This window comes from Festucalex cinctus, chromosome 1, assembly GCF_051991245.1.
Source record: "Festucalex cinctus isolate MCC-2025b chromosome 1, RoL_Fcin_1.0, whole genome shotgun sequence".
Classification (NCBI taxonomy): Eukaryota; Metazoa; Chordata; class Actinopteri; order Syngnathiformes; family Syngnathidae; genus Festucalex; species Festucalex cinctus.
In genome coordinates, this window is record NC_135411.1 from 64,708,568 (window position 1) to 64,714,739 (window position 6,172).

Genomic DNA, 6,172 nt, shown 5'->3' on the forward strand with positions numbered 1-6,172 from the left:
TGTACTATTGATGATATAATTCATGACGGTTGCATAAGAATAGCTTAGCTTTCAGTAGTATTTTAGTCGAGTAATGTTACTTTTCTCAGCCTCCACCTCCTTCTGACCTGCGGACAACCAGTGAAGAAGAAGGATTGTGATAATTAAGGCTGCAGGCAGCCCACTCTTCACATTGCGATACTGACTGTCCACAGGTTCTCCTCCTCCAACTCTGGAGTGGGTGGGATGCATCCCGCTATGTTCTTCATATGCTTACATCACACTGCACATCTCAGACTGTACAGTCAACATCATTCTCACGAGAGGATTCGCAGATTAAGATGTTAAGATTGGATGGAATTATAAGTTTCATTGAGTCCCACTGTCTTAAATAAAATCTTTTTCCAATTTAGCATTTTGTAACCCAATTTCAATGTGGTGAGCACCGTTCACAAATGTGTTTGTCAGAGCATGACGTCTTCACATTTGTTTACCATAAAATTTTTTCCTGTCTTATCCAAATGTGGCATAGTTATATTCGTAATTGTTCTGTTTAGAGTAATACTGTTTCCATGTACTAATATAATTTGTAGTGCAGTTCGTATTCTGAGTTTGCTTAATTGTTGCAATGACTAACTCTAACCAGCAGAGGACAGCAGTCGCTGCTTGGCGTGCGTGACAAAGAGCTTCTACAGCGAAGAAGAGCCACACGAAAGGTGGAAACATATGGAAGTAAATATGGCGCAAAAGTGACTTGTAAAAAAAAGTTGTAACTGTAAAAAAAAAAATTTATATCTGTAAAAGTCATGATTTGTATCTGTAAAAAAATGTGTGTGAAACAAAGTTTACATGTAAAAAATTACCTGTAAAAAAGAGTGTACTAAAATTAAAATTACGTAAAAGAAATAAATCTGTACGTAGTAAAAATTATAATAAATTGTACCTGTAGAAAGAAGTGTAAATTTGTGTCTATAAAATTCATGATGTGTTCCTGTAGAAATGACAACTTGTAGTCAAAAATTTGGTGCAAAAGTCACGTAACTGGACAGCAGCAGAAAAAACACTTGTGACTCCTAGTGGCGACTTCTTTGACTACAAGTTGTCGTTTCTACAAGTACAAATCGTGACTTTTACAGATACAAATTTCTTTTTTACAGGTGCAATTGTTTTATGTACAGGTTTTTTTATGTGCATTTTTTACATACTTTTTTTTTTTTTAGTACACATTTTCTTTTTTACAAGTACAATTTTTTTTACGTACCCTTTTTTTGTACAGGTACAATTTTCTTACAGGTGCAAATCACGACTTTTACAGATACAAATGTATACTTTTTTCTACAGGTACAATTTTTTTTTTTTGCACCATATTTACCTCCATAAAAACAGTGGCGTAGAGCAAACATGAATAAAATATTCTATTTTGTGTGTTACAGAAGCCCAAAATAAAAACCCTTAAAAATTAAATCTTGAGTGACAGATTAAACAAGATTCTACATAGAGCCTACGACAGCACAGTTTGTCCTTGTCCAAGAACCAGCAACCAAGACTGCTAACTAATCCTTGGGGAGGCACATTCTGGATTTAGCTGGATCAAATTCCTTATGGACAATTTGAGCTTAATTACGTAAGTCAAAATGGTGGTCTTACTCGGGGAAAACAAACTGCGCTAGTGATGGACAAACGAAGCTTCATGAAACACTTATATTTTTTTTACTCCACTAGATGGCACTCTTGATTTATGGAAATTTTATTTATTTCCATTGCACTTGCCTTAATCTTTAAACCAAGAGCCCAGTCGAGGAATCAAAGAATATTGCAAGTGTTTCATGAAGCTTCATTTTCCCATCATTACTCTGCGCTCATTGAAAAGCATTGGACATTGGATTGTTGCAATTTGATTTGTGAGGATTATTGTGATATCAAAATGCTATCAAATGTTTATTTAATGTAGTTAACCCTGATGCCCCACTGTTGCTGAGAAAAAAATGGTCAAGAAAATGTCACTCTGAGGAGAGCAGAGGGGGATTTATATTATACTTTCTTTATATTATCGCCCTCTAAACTTAGGAAGTGCTCACTCCAATGCATTGATTAGCCTAAATTTCAAACCGTCCAGTTCCACTCTTTAACTGATGTTACACATTTTCTCCGACATCCAGGGGAAAAACATGGAATGATCATTTAGTTTCCATCATGTTAAGGTTAGAACATCCAACCACACAACAGCTTTTAGCCATGAGTTTCTGAGAGATTTTTATGTAAATAAATATTGTCTTCGAAATTTGAGTTCATACAAATAAAACACATAACTTAGAGCAATAACATGAATTAGTCCCGAAAGTAGGTAGCCGGTATTCCCAATGAATTACATTCTCCTAATAACATGCTGTACCTCAACGTTTAGGTGTAGAGACCTCTCTACTATCACTTTTGTTAAAAGGTAATAGTTTAAAATAGGAATACTCACCACATATTAGATTACAGTAGTCAGTTATTTACTCTTACATTCAGGGCTGCTATTAAGGTCACAGGTTAGTGAACTGACGCAGCTCTTCCAAGTGTAGTGTGTCCATAGCAAAGATGTTTCTGAAGGGTTGCATAAGACTGAAAGAAAAAACCTTTGACCTCAGTCAGATACTGTACAAGTCTCTTGCCTGTTTGTCTGCACCCTATGAGGTCAAAACAAAACCAATGGCTTCACTTGCCATATTCTTCTTTTAGTCAAGGCCCTAACATGGTTTCAACTTGAGGGCAAGTTAATGTTTGAGTTCAATTCCTTAAGAATGTAATTCCTATAATCACCGGTGTTAACAGTCAATGACCAGAAACAAAAAAGCAACAACAAAAAACAAGCATGTTTATTTACAGTACAGACCTAACTAATGTAATCATTGTCTTTGCGTACTGGATTCTGCCTTTTGGCAAAAATGGCAAAAGCATTCATTTTCCAAAGAAAACCTTTTCTATTTTCAGCACAAGACAGCAAGCTCCAAATGCAAATGTGCACAGCTGTGCTAAAATGGCATTCAGGTGCACACAGACCACAACTCGCATGGAAGAAAGGAGGGGGTGGGGGGACCTTTGAACTTTTATTAGTTGCCTATATTTGAATAATTCTTTATACATTATCTCATTCACTCTAGAAGGCTTTTAAATTTGCATACTGTCATTTGTCTCATCTTTGAAATGGTTCTTACAACTATTCTGTGAAAATGACAAATCATTTCAGAGTTCAACAGGGCTGGACTGGCACAAAACAAAACCTGGCATTTTGACGTAGGCTCACTGGCCCAACTCTGGTCTAACATGTAGTTCTGCCACTGATATTTATTGATGATGTTTCAGTTTGCCATCTATATTTCGAAATGGGTTAACAGACTGGTCCCTCTAAATTGTGGGCCAGTCTCTTGGGGTAAAATGTAGGAAAATAATAATGAAAAAGCACTACATCGGCCGCAAAAGAGGCCGGCCCATCGGGTGTCTACCTTCTATACCAGTGGGCCAGTCCAGCCCTGGAGTTCAATATACAGAATTAAGCAAATATTAGCATAACAATCATTGCTTCTATATGTGGTTTGTATCCACTATGGTAAGCAAAAGTCCACACTACCTGAGATAATTGCTAAAAGTAGTGTTGTAAAGTACATGTTTTTTGAGCCTCCCTATTAAATGAAAAGGTCACTGCTCACAATGTGATGTACCTTACAGGTTTCCATTTTTGTGTCCGGTTGCACTCTCATTGCTTGCTTGTCTCTTATGGCTTTTGCTTGCAGCTGTTTGTACCTTTCTATCTATTTTTATTTTTTTAATATAACGGTACCTTAAAGCTGCAAAGAGGACCAACATTTGTCATTCAAATAAGTCCATTGTGCCTCAACAACATGCATTCAATGTATAGGCAAGCTACAGATATGCAGTTGTAACAAAAAACAAAACACTTTTACACTCTCACTCTTTTGGTTCAGAGCTGATGCGAACGACGGAATAACGCATAACATGCTGCTACTCTGCTGTATCTTCTACTCCAACCACCGTTCACATGAATAGGCGACATTTTCCAGGAACATAATGGCTTTCAGTCAAGAAAATGGAGCATAAATATTTATTTGCTTCTCCCACAGCCACAATGAAATCTGCTACAATGTATCGACAGTAATGATTAGGCAATGGATTATTTGCTCAGTTACTATGCATAAAGGACAGGAATTAACTTACAGTATGTAGTTCCATTTATTTTTTGAAACACTCTACCTTGCCATGCATCTGCCATAGTTATATCCACCCTGCATTGATATTGTCTTTTCTGTATGTATACAAACTAGTAACATTAGGTACGCCTGAACAATCCAACAAGCACAATATCTAACCTAACAAAGAAAACATTTTGAATGACAATGTCACAGAGGTATTATTTTTTTTTCCATGATGGGCATTAGGAGTCAGCAATGGTGAGCCATGTACAGTATTTGCTATCTGGACTTTCAGTAGGGACTTACCCAACTAAAAAACAGATCAGAATGAACACTTTACAGCTAAATCAATACAGAAACATTTAAACATTTAAATAAAATTAAATAATACTCACTAAAGACGCTGATCGCTACAGACATATAATACCATTTCAGTGCCGACAGTACTGATTTTGAAGGCCCTGGGGAGATTAGATTGAGACGGCAGAACATAGTGGCTGAAATCTAATTGGACAAAAAAACAACAACAACAACAAAACTAACATCCATATAAACACACTTGAAGCAGTGCAGTCAAAAGTAATGTAACAAAATGAAGAGACAAACCTGCTGGGAATAAATTAATATGATTTCATGTAACAAACATTAAACATAGGTCTCTGCTTGGTCGTGTTTAGGCTAGCATAGCAGGCTTTGCTAGCCTGCTATATTGCTATATTACAGTGGCTATATTTTGGTTATATAGCTACAGTATATGAAAGCGGCCAAGTATTAGGCCACCTCTAAGTATGATTGTTCAGGTTTACCTAATGTTGCGTCCAGTGTTGTGCAAAAGGGCCAACCACAAGTGTACGCTGTACGCGATGGTGCGTGTGCGTGATTTTAATACTAAATTATTGAAGGTTCAAAGGGCTAGAAAATTTCAGGTAAATTTCCATGGGAATTTTACAATTGCCGTAAGCCCTGCACAGTCACTGTTTGGTCTTCACAAATTCACCTATGCTAGTCATTGTTTTGTGCTCAGACCACAGCAATAAAGGTATTACAGTACTGTACTTTGGCACCATCTTTTGGCATCTTGACGCAAAGGAACTATGTTGAAGTGAGTTGAGGAGTTCTATTAAAAAAAAACACTTAAAAAGGAAGTCAATCTTAAGCATTTCTTGAAATATGTTATATGTGACCTCACTAGTGTAAACATGACATTCTGATTATTAATATTATATTTGTGGGTTATGATTTATGAAGCAAAATCCAGCCATTTTTATCCATCTCGGGGCGGCCATTTTGCCACTTGCTGTCGACTGAAGATGACATCACAGTTGCTCAGGTCTCAGGTAACGACCAATCACAGCTCAGCTTGTCACCTGAGACCTGAGCAACTGTGATGTCATCTTCAGTCGACAGCAAGTGGCAAAATGGCCGCCACCTTTAAAAACTGCTGAGTTTTGCTGGTTAACTCATATTGCACTAATGCAATAGTAACCAAAACACAAAATTTAGACTAGTAGGGCTACATAGAACATCTTGTCAAGAAAAAAAAAAAAAAAAAAAAAAAAAAAATGTTTTGGGTTGACTTCCCCTTTCAGGATTGTTCTCTCCGCAGCAGGGTTTCGTTCTGAATGCAATCACGAAATTGGGTTGTTTTAGTCACATTTATGTTTAAATATGTTTTCCATAACTATATTTAGTTTTCCTATTAAAGGGATACTTTACTTATTTAGCCATTTTTGGCAGTCAAACATTAATATTTTGCCTATAATAAATTTATTTTCATTATTTTTCATGTACAGTTAGTACCTTTAAAAACACAGTTTTCTACTTGCTGTTGACTGAAAATGACATCACAAGGGCTCAGTTAACCAATCACAGCTCAGCTTGTGAATGCCACATGACCAAACCTAGAAAATAACAGCTTGTGAATGTCACATGACCAAACCTAGAAAACAAGCTGAGCTGTGATTGGTTACCTGAGCCCTTGTGATGTCATTTTCAGTCGACAG